This window comes from Muntiacus reevesi, chromosome 21, assembly GCF_963930625.1.
Source record: "Muntiacus reevesi chromosome 21, mMunRee1.1, whole genome shotgun sequence".
Lineage (NCBI taxonomy): Eukaryota > Metazoa > Chordata > Mammalia > Artiodactyla > Cervidae > Muntiacus > Muntiacus reevesi.
The window spans coordinates 17,339,794-17,357,703 of record NC_089269.1 but is presented as its reverse complement, the minus strand read 5'-3'; the positions used below and the strand labels follow the sequence as shown (position 1 = coordinate 17,357,703).

General features: G+C 38.4%; 1 pseudogene; it reads left to right on the top strand.

Annotated features, from left to right (window-relative positions):
* Positions 1-6,723: 6,723 nt before the first annotated feature.
* On the top strand, positions 6,724-7,852 carry LOC136152385 (PRELI domain-containing protein 1, mitochondrial pseudogene; annotated as a pseudogene).
* Positions 7,853-17,910: the final 10,058 nt, after the last annotated feature.

The following is a 17,910-nucleotide window of genomic DNA, read 5'->3' as shown; positions in this document are numbered from 1 at the left end:
TTTTTAAAAATTATGCTGTTACAGAATATGACCAAAAGTATTCAAAGGTAGTATAATGTATGCAATAATGCATTCTTTTTCAAAAGGTAACTAAAGGATAATAGACCCTAACTTATATCCAGATTAGGAAAATGTAAGAACCACCTTGACTTCAGCAGTTCAAAGACTGGCTAAGGCTTCCTGGACACTTCACTCTTCCCTTTGGTGCCTGAAATATTTGAAGACCCAGGTCACAAAAGAATAACAAAGTGAAAGCCATCAAAAATTTCTTGAATTTCACAAACCACAAGAAAAAATCCCATGACAGGGTAAAAAATATTGGAGAAGTAATTTATTTTGTATTGTATAAAATCAAACTGTTCTGATGTTCTTGTTCATGTATTGCCCTGGCACTTACAAATGAATGCTAAATATAAGAATGTTTGTGCAACAGTTGTCCAGATAAACTTGAAAGCAATATAATATTTCCATTTTTCTTACTAAATTTTTTAAATATTTCTTAATCTTATCCATTTCTTTGTCTATAACTATAAAAGGTAATAAATCAATAGAGTAATAATGAAATAGAAAGAGTTGCTCAGTTAAACCCAGCGACTTCCCTGACAGTCTAGTAGTTAAGACTCCATGTTCCCAATGCAAGGGGGACACTCAATCCCTGGTTGAGGAACTAAGATCCTTCATGCTGTAAGTTGAGGCCTAAAAAAAAAAGAAGAAATCCTAATAGACTACTTTCCAATTCTGTTTAAAAAAAATATACCTGCTATGAATCTGTTAGAATGACTAAAATCTAAAAATGGGCACTACTGTTTGTAGATGGGTAGAAATGGTAGAGATTTTGAAAGGTCTCTTCTCGAGTCTTCTCACAAAAATAGCAAAGATGGTCGGTTGGTCACCTAAGAGTGAAGAATAAGAAGAAAGAGAAGAGAGTTGTTACATCTTAGGAAGTAGTATGGACTGGGAGAGAGTATGGACTAAATATGACGATTGTCAGGCATCACTAAGAGTCCACTTAAGGTTATCAATGAGGTGAAAGAGGCACGTCCTCCTACACAGGTGCTGGCAAAGAGAAGAAAAATGGAGGAAAATGTAGTGAGAGACAGGCAAGCAAGTTGAAGGTGAAAGCAAGACAGTAAATTTAATGATCAACTAAGAAGTGTAAGCTGGTAAAACAAGAAAAAGAGGAGAGTAGAGGAAAACAAGGGCACCATAAGATCAGGTCAAACAAAGGGGCTAAAGAATTGTTGGGTTTACCAAACCAGAGAAACTGAGATGAAGAAACAAAAGTGGTTGTCAGAGGGATGCTTTAAATGGAGATTTTTGATGATGTTATAGATATCAATCCTGATAAGTCTAAGGTATAATCAACAGGGTGAAAAGCTAGGTGGGATGAACAAGGAGTTCAAAGAGCTGAGAAGCCAATGTTTTGGAAGTATCAGCCACATGGACACTGAGGCCATCAAGATGTGGTTTTAAGAAGACACAAATCAGATACAAAAGCCTTCAAGACACAGAATCCAATGGGAGTGGGATTATTAACCTGGTGGTAGCTAATTACTGCAACAACAAAGGTAATGAATACCACTGTCTGGTACATAAAGTTCAAAGTTAAAAGGTCTTAGAGAAAAGCAAGAGAGAATTAATGATCAAGAGCCAAAGATGGCAACTCAAATCAAGAAGGACACGCATTTCAGTTCCAGGCTCAGAGGGATGAGAAAGGCCTTGAGAGGAAGAGTGTTCTCAGGAGACATTTATATTTCTGTTAGAGCAAGAAATAAAAGAAACATTCTGAAAAGCTTGAAAATAAGGGAATATTTTTTTAGTTATGTACTGTGTGTTCCAGAAGACTCATGGAAGGCTCTCAGAAGGCAGGGATGACTAAGAGATGAAGAGACAATTGGTAGTGTATAGTCTCCAGTGATACCAAGCAGAGAAGAGAGGGATGGCCTGGGAGTCTGGGCTTCTTGTGGTCACTTGTGTATCAGGACAGAGACTCATGGATATTATGTCTCAAGACACAGGGTGGATGCAAGGCCATGATTCTTGGAGAAAAATTTGGGATGAGCATAGACCTCACCTGCCTTCTTCCAGTAGGAAAACTACTGACTAGGGAAGCGTTCACTGCATTGTTACTTTATTTATTTCTTGTGTGTGTCTAAATTTTTCATTTATTTTTATTAGTTGAAGGCTAATTACTTTACAATATTGTAGTGGTTTTTGCCATACATTGACACGAATCAACCATGGATTTACATGTATTCCAAACCCAATCACCCCCTCCCACCTCCCTCTCCATCCCATCCCTCTGGGTCTTCCCAGTGCACCAGCCCCGAGCACTTGTCTCATGCATCCAACCTGGGCTGGTGGTCTGTTTCACCCTTGATAGTATACTTGTTTCAATAAGCACAGATGTAAACAGTAGTAGACAAATGAACTCGTTTTTCATTGCCTCTAGAAATTCATTAAAAAATCTCTGGAGTGACTGATACGGTTCACTACACTAAAATCGTAATGTTAGTCATACATGTCTCAGAGGGTGAATATAATTTAGAAAATGTCGACATGGAATTTGCATATAGACAGTGTTTGGATACTAACTACATTTAATTCATTCACTTTACTTATGGCAAGATTATGATTATTCTTGCACATATCGAACACAAAGTACCAACCAGTCTCTTTTTCTTATTTTGCATTACTACAAATGTTGGAGAAATAGTTTTCAATACACTTATCCAAGCATCATATTAAAAGTAAAATTAAAATGTATGATAAAATTTAATGGTTTTATCTTGATGTAAAAATCTCTAATACATGACCACTGTAAACTTTGAGAACACTGATGCCCTTATCAACTGTTAAGGAAAGTACCAGGAAGACGTTCACAGTAACAACCTGAGAGGAAGACAACCACATTAAACAGGAAGGCCTCATCGTGGCATTTCTTTCCTCTACAAAACTGTACAACTCATTCATCTTCACTCAAGCAATGAGTAAGTTATTCATGAAAAGGGAGTTAAAACTCACTTCAAGCAGAATATCTGGCAAATAAATTATAGGCAACTACAGCTAGATCACAAGGATGATAGGATTAGCTGTGCAGTTAGTTATGAATTCCAAAGGTGAGAAATATATGCAAAGTAACCACCTCTTGATGTTATTAATTTTATTCCAAATCAGTGGGGGTTGGGGTTCACAGTCCCAAAAGAGTATCTCTTGGGTTGTGAAAATGTATAAGATTCACACTTTCTCAAATATTTCCTTTCTGGAGTAGTATCAGAGATCACAAGCATCAGAAGTCAGCCTGCTGGGAGAGCATTACAGAATCTTTGCAGCCTATCCACTGGATATGTTATTTATATAGAAAAAATATTCGGCTTTCTGTTTGAGAATACTGTCACTTCTCCAATGTTCTTCTGACTTCTTTTCCCATCACTTAACTTGGTCACCTTCAAATAAATCTAATAGAACGAGTTGTAACTCCTCCTGGAACAATGAGTTTATAATACACACGCATAACCATCCACAAGAAGTGTATGATGCCTGCTATTTAGGAACAAGCCAATGATGATAATAAAATCATTAATTCTGTCAATATAAATGGTAATAGAAAAGGAAAATTGGATCCATGCCTGGTATCACATTTTCTCCGATAGGAAATTAAAGAAGAGAAATTGAACTTGACAAATCGTAACATTTATAGACCAACATCAAAATTGTAGTCTAGAGAACACAATAAATGGCAGAATGCTTCTTAATTAAACTGTGCTTTTGTTAGGTCAGGATGACTACCTTCTGCCTGGCCAACAAAGTGATCCACAGTCTCCCAGAGGGATTCTTTAAAAATATAGTACAAAATAAAGGCCATAACGTTAGCAAAAATCAAGCTGACAAGCCTGCACTAATTATCTTTGGTATTACAACACTGCTAATGAAGCTGCAGTCTGAAAGATAATAGAGGTGAACTCATTAGCAGTGCCTTGAACTAATGTTTGTAAAGGGAGTATTTATTGTCTACTAGTTCTTACATAGCCCAACATTTCACAGCAGCATATTAAACAGGAACTAACTTGATTTGTGAGCATTTTTTAACCTCTTGGTATAAATGACTTCATTTAGGGGGGAAGCAATTTTAAATAAATGGGAAAGTGTATGATTTTAACAGAAAAGATCAGGCAACTAATGAATGGACTATGCTTAAAATTTTTCACTTTTGAGAAAAAACTTGAAAGTACCTCTAAAGTGAGCCTTGGAATCTTCCCATTAAATTTTACCTATATAAAGTTTTTAAAAGTCTATAATAGATTTAAGAATATATTTTAGCTTTTTCTATATTTTCATTACACCTAGTGGAAATTTAATCTCGTTTTAATAACACTAATAGAAATAACTTTTACTGTTTACAAAACAAAAAGCTTGTGATTTTTGTGTTTGGAGACTACCAATGGGCTATTCAGTATGAGTAGGTTTTAGATGCTTATTTTTAGTTTGTTTGTTTATTTAAGTGTAGGGGGCATAACTAAATTACTTAGGGATACAGTCTTTTCTAGTTTTATTTGGTAACATCTATTTCAGTTCCTTCTTCCTTCACTTTGCCTATGTAGCTACAGTGAATAAGATAAAGAACTTGTACAAAGGTCAACAAGAAAGCTTCATCACCCCTGAAGAGACATCATTTGCAATGACTATGTAATGACACTCTTAATAATTTACTTCACAAATAGTTAATGTGTAATGTTCTTTATTTTCCTGTAGTACATTCCTTAAGGTTTTTATTGTAGTAATTTCTGTAGAGCTTTTATTCAGTCAATTTTCATTTTATTGAAACTAGTTTTAACTATGTGATTAAATGAAGCTATGAATATTCTCTATCTGAAACTGCATTTCAATGCCTATTTTTTTTACAGTACATTTCTGTGAGAAACACTTAAAGGCTTTAATGTCATAACATGCTTTGGAAAGGAAAAACACATTTGTAATCATTATCCTAAGCATAGTATTTCTTCAATTTCTATATATTTCTTACAGAGAAAATTAAAGTATTTTTAAACAAATAATATGATTCATACTACATGGGTATTTAAGAAAATTAGCTATAACAGTAATAAGTAGTAAGCATTCTCAAAACTGTTATCAAGTTATATTATTTAACCTATGCCCACTTCAAATATGTCAATCTCCACTTAGCCATTTAACATCTAAGACAAATGCTAACGTGCATTTACATCAGTAAACAAAACAAACATGAGTACATAGCCTTATATAAAATTTATGTAAAATAGCAGAAATTTAATCACACATTTCAGAGCATAGTATGTTTATAATGTGGTAGTTTCGTCATTAAATCATGACTGACTCTTGCAGTCCCGTGGCCTATAGCCTGCCAGGTTCCTCTGACCATGGGATTTTCTATCCAAGAATACTGGAGTGAATTGCCACTTCCTTCTCCAGAGGACCTTCCCAATCCAGGCATGAAACTGGTGTCTCCTGCGGCTGAGCCAACAGGGAAGCCCCGAGTACTGAATTCTTGTGCATGCTGTATCTATGTACCTGTATACGAACTTAAGAATTTTATAGGTTGGTAGTTATAAAATTAAGATTACAGAGTAGAATTAGTGTATCTGAAGAACTGATATGGGACCTGTGCCCTTGGGAGGGAATTTCTTTCTTGTGAAAGAAGAAATGTTCCCTCACCCTGTGACCCCCTTCACTTAAGGGGGTATAATCTGGGATGAAAGGGGGGCTTCAGAGATTTGTAGGAGAGCACCACAGCTGGTGTGTGGAAGGCAGAAGAAAGACAGACCAGCACAGAGGTCCTGGGAACCTCCCAGAACTCCCTAGTCCAGGGCACGCATCTGCCGGTGCATGTGGGGGCTGGGTGCTGAAACCAGGGATTCAGCAGATGGCCTGTGGAGAGGGCTGCTGCTGGCTGAGTGGAGGAGCCTGGAGGAGCTGGAGAGTGATCCAAAGTGCAAACAGGAGTATGAGCAAGGAGGAGCCTGAGTCCACCACTGAAGCCTCATTGCTACAGAGGGATGCTTCCACATGAAGCCAGCCTTTCAGGACCACAGTAGACAACGGTTTCTCCTAAATTCATAGAGTCAAAGAAATATAAGTAAAATAAAGAAACAGAGGATTCCAAGCATGACAATATGTGAACCGAGAACTTCCAGATGTTCAAGCTGGTTTTAGAAAAGGCAGAGGAACCAGAGATCAAATTGCCAACATCCACTGGATCATTGAAAAAGCAAGAGAATTCCAGAAAAACATCTATTTCTGCTTTACTGACTATGCCAAAGCCTTTGTGTGGACCACAACAAACTCTGGAAAATTCTTAAAGAGATGGGAAAACTAGACCACCTGACCTGCTTGAGAAACCTATATGCAGGTCAGGAAGCAACAGTTATAACTGGACATGGAACAACAGACTGGTTCCAGATACAGAAAGGAGTACGTCAAGGCTGTACACTGTCACCCTGCTTATTTAACTCTTATGCAGAGGACATCATGAGAAACGCTGGGCTTGATGAAGCACAAGTTGGAATCAAGATTGCCGGGAGAAATATTAATAACCTCAGATATGCAGATGACACCACTCTTAAGGCAGAAAATGAAGAAGAATTAAAGAGCCTCTTGATGAAAGTGAAAGAGGAGACTGAAAAAGTTGGCTTAAAACTCAACATTCAGATTCCTCCTGGCGGCGGGGGTGGCGGCGGCTGGTTGGGTGCGGCGCTGCAGCGACTGATCTGCTGCTAGCCTGGCGGCCGAGCGTCGAGCTCCAGCCTGGCCTCCGGCCTGGCCTCCGCGTGCCCCTCGGGCTCCGAACCCCTGATGCTGCTCGGGCGCTGAGCCCGCCCCGGCCGAGACGATGGTGAAGTATTTCCTGGGCCAGAGCGTGCTAAAGAGTTCCTGGGACCAAGTGTTCGCTGCCTCCTGGCAGCGGTACCCAAATCCCTATAGCAAACATATCTTGACGGAAGACACAGTGCACCGAGAGCTGACCTCTGACCAGAAGCTCCTGTCCCGACGACTCCTGACCAAGACGAACAGGATGCCCCGCTGGGCTGAGCGACTGTTTCCTGCCAACGTTGCTCACTCAGTGTCCATCCTGGAGGATTCTGTTGTGGACCCACAAAACCAGACCATGACCACCTTCACCTGGAACATCAACCACGCCCGGCTGATGGTGGTGGAGGAACGATGTGTTTAACGTGTGAACTCTGATAACAGCGGCTGGACCGAAATCCGCCAGGAAGCCTGGGTCTCCTCTAGCTTATTTGGGGTCTCCAGAGCTGTCCAGGAATTTGGTCTCGCGCGGTTCAAAAGCAACGTGACCAAGACTATGAAGGGTTTTGAATACATCTTGGCCAAGCTGCAAGGTGAGGCCCCTCCCAAAACCCTTGTTGAAACAGCCAGGGAAGCCAAGGAGAGGCCAAGGAGACGGCACTGGCAGCTACGGAGAAGGCCAAGGACCTTGCCGGCAAGGCAGCCAGGAAGCAGCAGCAGCAGTTCGTGTAGCCGGCCCAGGCCCGAGGCAGCAGCCTAGCAGACTACCGGCGCCAGTCCGTGCCCCCGCCTCCCGTACTTTATCATTAAAAGCCAGCTTCTCGCCCTCTCGACTGTCTGGGTGGTGGGCTGAGGGCAGGGGCCCTGTTTGGCATCTCCAGCACAGCCGGCCAGTGTCTGAGCTGGGCCTCCCTGCTCCTGCATCGGGTGGCCGAGGACAGAGGCAGTGACTTGCCCAGGGTCACTGCATCCAGGTGAAGTGGTCGTAAATGCTAGACTGTGAGCTCCATGAGGGCAGGGACCGTTGTTTTATCCTCTGATGTGTCCCAAGTATCTGAAACAAAATCTTGCGTGTTAACAGGCACTCAATAAATACTTGTTGAATTCAGTCGGTGAAAAAAAAAAACTCAACATTCAGAAAACCAAGATCATGGCGTCTGGTCCCATCACTTCATGACACATAGATGGTGAAACAGTGGAAACACTTCACTTTCTTGGGCTCTAAACTCACTGCAGATGGTGACGGCAGTCATGAAATTAAAAGACACTTGCTCCTTGGGAGAAAGCTTATGACCAAGCTAGATAGCATATTAAAAAGCAAAGACATTACTTTGCCAACAAATATCCGTTTAGTCAAGGCTATGGATTTTCCAGTGGTTATGTATGGATGTGAGAGTTGGACTATAAAGAAAGCTGAGTGTCAAAGAATTGATGCTCTTCAACTGTGGTGTTAGAGACGACTCTTGAGATCCCTTGGGCTGCAAGGAGTTCCACCCAGTCTATCCTAAAGGAAATCAGTCCTGAATATTCATTGGAAAGACTGATGCTGAAGCTGAAACTTCAATACTTTGGCCACCTGATGTGAAGAACTGACCCATTTGAAAACACCCTGACATTGGGAAAGACTGAAGGAGGGAGGAGAAGGGGATGACAGAGGATGAGATGGCTGGATGGCATCACTGACTCATCAGACATGAGTTTGAGTAAACTCCGGAAGTTGATGATGAACAGGGAGGCCTGGAGTGCTGCAGTCCATGGGGTCGCAAAGAGTCAGACACGACTGAGCAAGTGAACTGAACTGAAGCACGGTGAACCCAAACAGGCATACACATTATAATTAAAATGGCGAAAATTTAAATGGTTAAAGAGAGGATGTCAAGGCAACAAGAGAAAAAACAGATTTAACTACAAGGGTACCCTCACAAGGCTACCAGCTAATTTCTCTACAAAAACTTGCAGGTCAGAGGGGCATGGCAAGATGTACTCAAAGTCCTAAAAGGGGAAAACCTGCAACCTAGGATATTCTACCCAGAAATATTATGATGTAGCAAATAAGGAGCAATTAAGGACTTCTCAGATAAGCAAAAACTGAAAGAATACAGTAATACTAAACTTATCCTAAAATAAATACTGAAAGGTCTTCTCTAGATAGAAAAGAAGCAAGGATCTACAGGAAAGAGAAAACCACAAATGGCGGTACCTTAAATAAACCAATGGACAGATTTTTTAATTTTTTTCATTTTGTGAAAAATGGTGGGAACTACAATGAACAGTGAAAGGATAAACATGAAGATGTAAAAGAGAACATCAAAATCAGAAAATGCAGGGAAAGTAAAAAAATGTCAATTGTTTTTAGAATGTTTCTGAGCCTATATGACTTATAGCAAGTAGATATAGTAATGGATTAAAATACTTGAGAAACAGGATAACCACAAATTCACAAAAGATTCACAAAAAGCAAAAAGAGAGAACACAAACATAGGAAAAAATAAAACCATCAAACCACAACAGGAAAAACAAAAAGAAAAAGAATAGAATAAGAAAGAAATACAAAATCAACTGGAAAACCAGGATTAAAATGCCAATTAACACATATCTATCAATACTTACTTTAAATGTCAATGGACTATATGCTCCAATCAAAAGACACAGAATCGCAGACTGGATAATGAAACAAGAGCCTACAATATGCTGTCTACAATAGACCCACTTTAGGGTGAAAGATATACACAGATTGAAAGTGAGGGGATGGAAAGCAATATTTCATATAAATGGAAATGACAAGAAAGAAAGGGTAGCAATATTCATATCAGACAAAACACATTTTAAAACAAAGACCATAAAGATAATGAGGGACATTTTAAAATGATGAAAGGATCAAAACGAGAAGAGGGAATTACACTCTAACATTTATACACCCAATATAGGAACACCTAAACAGATAAAACAAATACTAACAGACATAAAGGGAGAAACTGATGAATACACAATGATAGTAGGAGATTTTAACACTCTACTCACATCAAAGGTCAGATCTTTCAGACAGAAAATCAGTAAAGCAATAGAGATTCTAAACAATACAACAGAATAGTTAGACCTAATGGTTATTTTCAGGACACTGTATCCAAAAAAAAAAAACAACCGCACCGGAATACACATTCTTCTCAAGTGCACACAAAACATTCTTCAGGATTAACTAAACAGCTGTACATAAAACAAGCCTCAACAAATTTAAGAAAGTGGAAAATATTTCAAGCATCTTTTCTGATCATAATAGCATGAAACACAGAATAAAGCACAAAAAGGGAAACAACAACAAAAAATGATCACATATACTAAACAACATGCTATTTATTTTTAAAAAATGGAAATAAAATGAAAGAGGAAATTTAAAAATATCTTGAGACTAATGACAATGGAAACACAATCATAAAAAGTCTGAAATGGAGCAAAAGCCATTCATAGCGATATAGGCCTTTCACACACAAAAAAAAGTTCAAATAAACAATGTAACCTACCATCTAAAAGAATTAGAAAAAGAACAAACGAAACTTAAAGTCAGCAGAAGGAAGGAAGTAAAACGATAAAAAATGAAGAATAAAAGAGGTTTAAAAAAGAATAGAAAAAAGAAATAAAACCAAGAACTGGCTCTTTGAAGGTGTAAACAAAATTGATAAAACTTCTGGGCAGGCTCAGTAAGAAGAAAAGAGAAAGGATCCACATAAAATAAGAAATGAAAGGTGATAGAAATAACAACTGACACTGCAGAAACACACATAAAAAAAGAGAATATATAAACAATTATTTGCCAAAAAACTGGATAACCTAGAGAAAATGGATAAGTTTCCAGAAACTCAGTTCACCAAAATGGAATCAAGAAGAAACAGATCATTTGAACTGAACAATCATTAGAAGTGAAATAGAATCTGTAAAAAAAAAAAATAAAACTTTCTGCAAACAAAATCTCTGGACCAGATGACTTCACTGGGGAATTCTACCAAACATATAAAGAACTTATAATCAATCTTTCTAAAATGCTTCCAAAATTTAAAGAAAAGGAAACACTACCAAAGTCATTTTATGATGTCACCATCAACCTGATACCAAAATCAGACAAAGACACTACTAAAAAAGAAAATTACAAGCTAATATTTTTGAGTAATACAGATGCAAAAATTTTCAACAAAATATTAGCAAAGCAAATTCAACAACGCATAAAAAAGATTATGTACCATGATCAAGTTGAGTTTATTCCAGGGTTCAACATACACAAATCTGTCATTGTGATACACCACATCAACAAAAGAAAAGAACCACATGATCATCCCAACAGATGCAGAAAAAGCATATGATAAAATTAAATATCCATTCATGATAGAAATTCTTATCAAACTGGGTATCTAAGTAAAACATCTCAACATAAAAAGGGTATTTATGACAAACCCACAGTAAACATTATACTCAACAATAAAAAACTGAAAGCCTTCCCACTAAAACTGAAATAAGACAAGAATGTCCACTCCCACCATTGCTATTCAACATGGTATTGGAAATCTAAGCCACAGCAAATAGACAAGAAAAGGAAATAAAATATATTCAAACTGGACAAGAAGAAATGAAATTGTCATTCTATGTAGATATCAAGATACACATCTAAAAAACCCTAAGGATACAAGATTTAACATGCAGAAATTTATTGCACTTCTTCACATTAACAATGAAGTATCAGAAAAGGAAAGCAAAAAAAAAAAAAAAAAAAATCCCTTTTAAAATTACAAGAAGAAAGATAAAATAAAATACTTAGAAAAAAACCTGACCTAGGAGGTGAAAGACTTAATCACTGAGAAGTATAGTACACTGATAAAGAAAACTGAAGATAAATTAAAGAAGTGGAAAGATATCCCATGCTCTTGGAGGGGAAGAATGAATATTCTTAAATGGCCATACTACCCAGAGCAATCTACAGATTTGATGTGATCCCTATCAAATTACTAATGACATTTTTCACAGAACTAGAATAAATAATCCTAAAATTCACATATAACCATAAAAGATGCAGAACTGCCAAAGCAATCCTCGGTAAAAACAACAAAGCTAGAGGCATAATTTCCCCAAACAACAGAAAACACTACAAAGTAATCAAAACAGCATGATGGTTGGCACAAAAACAGACATACAGATCAATGGAACATAACAGAGAGCCCAGAAACAAACCCATACACCTACAGTCAATTAATCTTTGACAAAGGAGAGAAGAATATACAAAGGAGAAAAGGCAGTCTCTTCGGTAAGTAGTGTTGGGAAAGATGGAAAGTCAATTAATTAGAACATACCCTCTCACCATACACAAAAATAAACTTCAAATGACTTAAATACTTAACTATAAGACAGTACTTCATAAAACTCCCAGAAGAGAACATAGGAGAAACACTGTCTGACATAAATCATACCAATATTTTCTTAGGTCAATCTCCCAAGGCAACAGAAATAAAAGCAAAAATAAATAAATGGGATCTAATCAAACTTTAAGGTTTTCACACAGCAAAGAAAATTATAAACAAAATGAAAAGATAACCTATGGAAAAAATATTTGCAAACAATGAGACCAACAAGGTCTCAATTTCCAAAATACACAAACAGTTCATACAATTTAACAACAGCAACAATAAAACAACTCAATTGAAAAATAAACAAAAGAGCTAAACAGACCTTTCTTCAAAGAAGACATAGACAGATGGCCAATAGGTACATGAAAAGATGCTCAACATCACCAATTACTGGAGAAATGCTAATCAAACTACAGTGAGATATGACCTCCCATCAGTCAGAATGTCCATCATTAAAAAGTCTACAAATAATAACTGCCAGAGACAGTGGGCAGAAAAGGAAACCCTCCTACTTTCTTGGCGGGAATGTAAACTGGCGCAGCCAGGGTGGAAAACATTATGGAGGTTCCTTAAAAAACTAAAAATAGAATTACCATATGTCTAGCAATCCCTCTCCTAAGCACATATCGAGAAAAAATGAAAACACTAATTCACAAAGATACATGCAACTCAGTGTTCAGAGCACCACCACTTACAATAGCCAAGACATGGAAGCAACCTAAGTACCCATCCACAGATGACTGAATTAAGAGGATGTGGTACACATATACAGTGGATAGGGAAGAATGAAATAATGCCATTTGCAGGAACATGGGTAGCACTAGATATTATCATGCAAAATGAAGTTAGAAAGACAAATCACATACCATATGACATCACTTATATGTGGAATCTAAAATATGACAAATGAACTTACTTATAAAAGAGACTCACAGATGCTGAAAGCAAACTGACGGGTACCCAAGCGGAAAAGAGGGGGAGGCGGGGATAAACCAGGAAGTCGGAATCAGCGAAAACACACCATGACACACAAAACAGATCAACAACAGGGTGCCGCTGCAGAGCACAAGGAGCTATATTTAAAATCCCATGATAAATCACGATAGAAAAGATACGATCAAGTGTGTGTGTGTGTGCGCGTGTGTGTGTAAAACTGAATCACTCTGCTGTGCAACAGAAACTAACACAGAACGGTAAATAAACTATACTTCAGTTTAAAATATACATATATATTAAAAAAAACATGGCAAGCCTGTGGAAGTCAATTCCAAAAGAATTTAAAAATTCATATAAATTTTAAAAATATGGCATGCCTTATGAATGCAAACAAACAACCAATATATCAATAATATATGAAAAAGCTTACTCTTTCAAAAAATAAATTGTCATTCAGCATATTGTACAAGTAAAAGAAAGTTTAAGTAATAGTTTTGGCCAAAATTATAATGATTACGGAACTAGTGATGGTTAATACTGAAATCAGATTGATTATATTCTTTGCAGTCAAAGATGGAGAAGCTCTATACAGTCAGCAAAAAACAAGACTGGGAGCTGACTGTTGCTCAGATCATGAACTCCTTATTGCCAATTGAAGAAAGTAGGGAAAACCACTAGACCATTCAGGTATGACCTGAATCAAATCCCTTACGATTATACAGTAGAAGTGACAAATAGATTTAAGGGATTAAATTTGATAGACAGAGTGCCTGAAGAACTATTGGTGGATGTTCATGACATTGTACAGGAGGCAGTGATCAAGACCATCCCCAAGAAAAAGAAATGCAAAAAGGCAAAATGGCTGTCTGAGAAGGATTTAACAAATAGCTGTGAAAAGGAGAGAAGTGAAAAGCAAAGGAGAAAATGAAAGATATTCCCATTTGAATGCAGAGTTCCAAAGAATAGCAAGGAGAGATAAGAAAGCCTTCCTCAGTGATCAGTGCAAAGAAATAGAGCAAAACAATAGAATGGGAAAGACTAGAGATCTCTTCAAGAAAATGAGAAATATCAAGGAAATATTTCATGCAAAATGGGCTCAAAAAAGGACAGAAATGGTATGGACCTGACAGAAGCAGAAGATATTAAGAAGAGGTGGCAAAAATACATAGAAGAACGATACAAAAAGATCATCACAACCCTGATAATCATGATGATGTGATCACTCACCTAGAGACAGACATCCTGGAATCCAAGTCAAGTGGGCCTTAGGAAGCATCACTACGAACACAGCTAGTGGAGGTGATGGAATTCCAGTTGAGCTATTGCAAATTCTGAAAGATGATGCTGTGAAAGTGCTGCACTCAATATGCCAGCAAATTTGGAAAACTCAGCAGTGGCCACAGGACTGGAAAAGTTGTTTTCATTCCAATCTCAAAGAAAGGCAATGCCAAAGAATGATGTGAGAGTTGGACTATAAAGAAAGCTGAGTGCCAAAGAATTGATGCTTTTGAACTGTTGTATTGAAGACTCTTGACATCCAACCAGTCCATCCTAAAGAAATCAGTCCTGAATATTTTTTGGAAGGACTGATGCTGAAGCTTAAACTCCCAACACTTTGGCCACCTGATGCAAAGAACTGACTCATGTGAAATGACCCTAACACTGAGAAAGACTGAAGACAGGTGGAGAAGGGGATGATAGAGGATGAGATGACTGGTTGGCATCACTGACTCAATAGACATGAGTTTGAGTAAGCTCCTGGAGTTGGTGACGGACAGGGAAGCCTGGCATGCTGCAGTCCATGGGGTCACAAAGAGTTAGATATGACTGAGCGACTGAACTGAACTGAAGAAAGCTCATGATATTTGTTAGGAAAATTTCTAGTTGGCCAGGTGGTCACTGCTTATGTTCGTTTGTTCATACATAGGAAACACACCTCATTCTTAAGAGCAGAATAGAAAAATCTAAGAGAAATAAAACAGAAGCAACGGTAGGACTTTGTGAAAGACTTCAGACTTCTCAAAGGCATGTGAAAAGAGAGAAGTCTTTTTTTTCAATGCTGTCTTGCCCCTATTTTGACAGTTCTGACGAGAAGCCAGCCAGTGCCCCTTCCTCAGTAGCTGAACATACCCCATGCTGGTCTTTCACGGGCTGGGCTACATACCTTCCTTACGCAATTAGGGTCAGGAACTTAGACAGCTGGGGATAGCCCCTGTATGCCAGGGTCTACCAAATCATTCAAATTAGCCACTCCACAGGGATCCTGGGAAACCTGGCTAACTCCACCCCACCTACCATATATAACCCACCACCTACAGTTCCAAGTTACTGTTATCCTGTCCTAAAGGGGCAAGCCCCTGTATACCCTGCCGGAATGCCAACTCTGTATCAGAACTGTAAGTAAAAGAGAGTTCTGTCTTTGATCAATCCAAGTATCAATATGCTGTATCTCACCATCAAAAGACTCCTTAAATCTTATGAAACAAGGAGTCTTAGATGTGCCCGTAAGAGGACACCTGTCATTCAAATGTTGTAGAAATGATCCTGCACCCTGACCGTGGTCTTGGAGTGGCCTGGGGTAGTGTGACTTAGGAACAAACACAGTGGTGGACTCAGGGAGGTGGCAACTGGGCCTTCAGCCTACCATGCTACCTGCAGCAAGTTCTCCTGAAGGAAATCTAAGCTGCATATCCCACAAAGTCACCCAATGCCTACTCTAACGATAGAGCTTACGCTAACGTATGAAATTCCTCTGTGAGTCCTATCGGTACAGGAGTACATGTGTGGTTTCAACCGGCCTCAGACTGGATGGAAAGAATAATAGTACCTGACTAGGGTTTAGTTTCTCCCTCTCTTCTTCCAAGAACAAAAACATACACTTATTCCCAATTACCACCAGCAGACAATCGTCAACCACGAGCATCAGCATGAAGCCCAGGCTACGTGGTGGCGGAATGGCCACAGACGGCCACAACAGGAACCTGCCTGCCTCTGGACCTCACATTATCTGTACTCAGAGTCTGGGGTTTTTTTTGGTCCTCAACATCAGGAAGCAGCCTACAGAATTTAACTTTTAGTGCTTTGCTACTGTAGGTGATTGTGTTCCCCTATATAAAGTCATAGCATCTGAACATTCTAAGCAATCTCTTCAGTGAAGGTTCACCAAAACCTACTCATCACAGCATTTTTTTTCTTTCGACAAATGCACTTAAGCCAGCTCTTGTTTCTCCCTATACAGATCAAGGAGCCAAACAGGAATGAAATACTTTAAAGACAAGGTTTACAGAGAAATCTGATCTAGCAAGCTCTTCTAATCACTCCTACAAATATTGGCATATTTTGACATTGTAGTTTTAATAAATGCAAAGATCTGCTACAGTTGATTATCTGCTTCACATTTGAAAAGTGTATTGATCACTTGACTTGAATTAACGATGCCAGTTTCTTAATTGGACAATCAGGATCAGGAAGCTGGATATATTTTCATGAGAAGAGCTTCTCTTTTATTGACTTCCTCATGAGCACTAATGAAATTATCATTTAGGGTAATTTTGCTTCTTCTACTAGTTGAAATATTATGATTATACAATATTGACTTTCCTTGATAATAAAATGAAATTGAATTATTAAAACTCATTTTAATGGCTTGGGATTTGCTTGTGTAATTTACTGCAGACTCTTTTACTTAAGAAATTTTTTTCTAAATACTGAAAATTTTACTTTCTACAGAGGGTGGTCTGAACTACTTTGGGTTTATTTTTAAAGACAAGACAGTTAAACTCTAGATGACATAGAATTCAAAGCTTTGTTGTTGCTGTTTAGTCGCTCAGTCATGTCCAACTCGTTGCAACCCCAGGAACTGCAGCATGCTGCGTTTCCTGTTCTTCACTATTTCCCGGAGTTTCCTCAAACTCATGTCCATTAGGTCTGTGATGCCATTCAACCATCTCATCCTGTGTTGTCCCCTTTTCTTCTTGCCTTCAATCTTTCCCAACATCAGGGTCTTTTCCAATGAGTCAACTATGCATCAGGAGACCAAAGTGCTGGAACTTTACCTTTAGCATCAGTCCTTCCAATGAATATTCAGGGTTGATGTCCTTTAGGATCGACTGGTTTGATCTTTGTGCTGTCCAAGAGACTCTCAAGAGTCTTCTTCAACACCACAGTTCTAAAGCATCAAATCTTCGATGCTCAGCCTTTTTTATTGTCTAGAACTCACATCCATACATGACTACTGGAAAAACCATAGCTTTGACTGTTCAGACTTTTGTAGGCAAAGTAACATTATCTGCTTTTTAATATGCTGTCTAGGTTGGTCACAGCTTTTCTTCCAAGGAGCAAGGGTCTTTTAATTTCACCATCTACAGTGATTTTGGAGCCCAAGAAGATAAAGCCTGTCAGTTTCCACTGCTTCTTCATCTATTTGCCATGAAGTGATGGGACCATACGCCATGATCTTAGTTTTTTTAAAGTTTTAAGTCAGTTTTTAACTCTCCTCTTCTACCTTCACCAAGAGGCTCTTTTTTGAGTTCCTCATAGTTCCTCTTCGCTTTCTGTCATAAAGATGGTGTCACCTGCATATCTGAGGTTATTGATATTTCTCCCAGCAATCCTGACTACAGCTTGTGCTTCATCCAGCCTAGGATTTCATATGATGTACTCTGCCTAAAAGTTAAATAAGCAGGGCAACAATATACAGCCTTGACATACTCTTTTTCCAGTTTTGAACCAGTCTATTGTTCCATGTCCAGTTCTAACTGTCGCTTCTTGACCTGCATACAGGTTTTGCAGGAGGCAGGTAAGG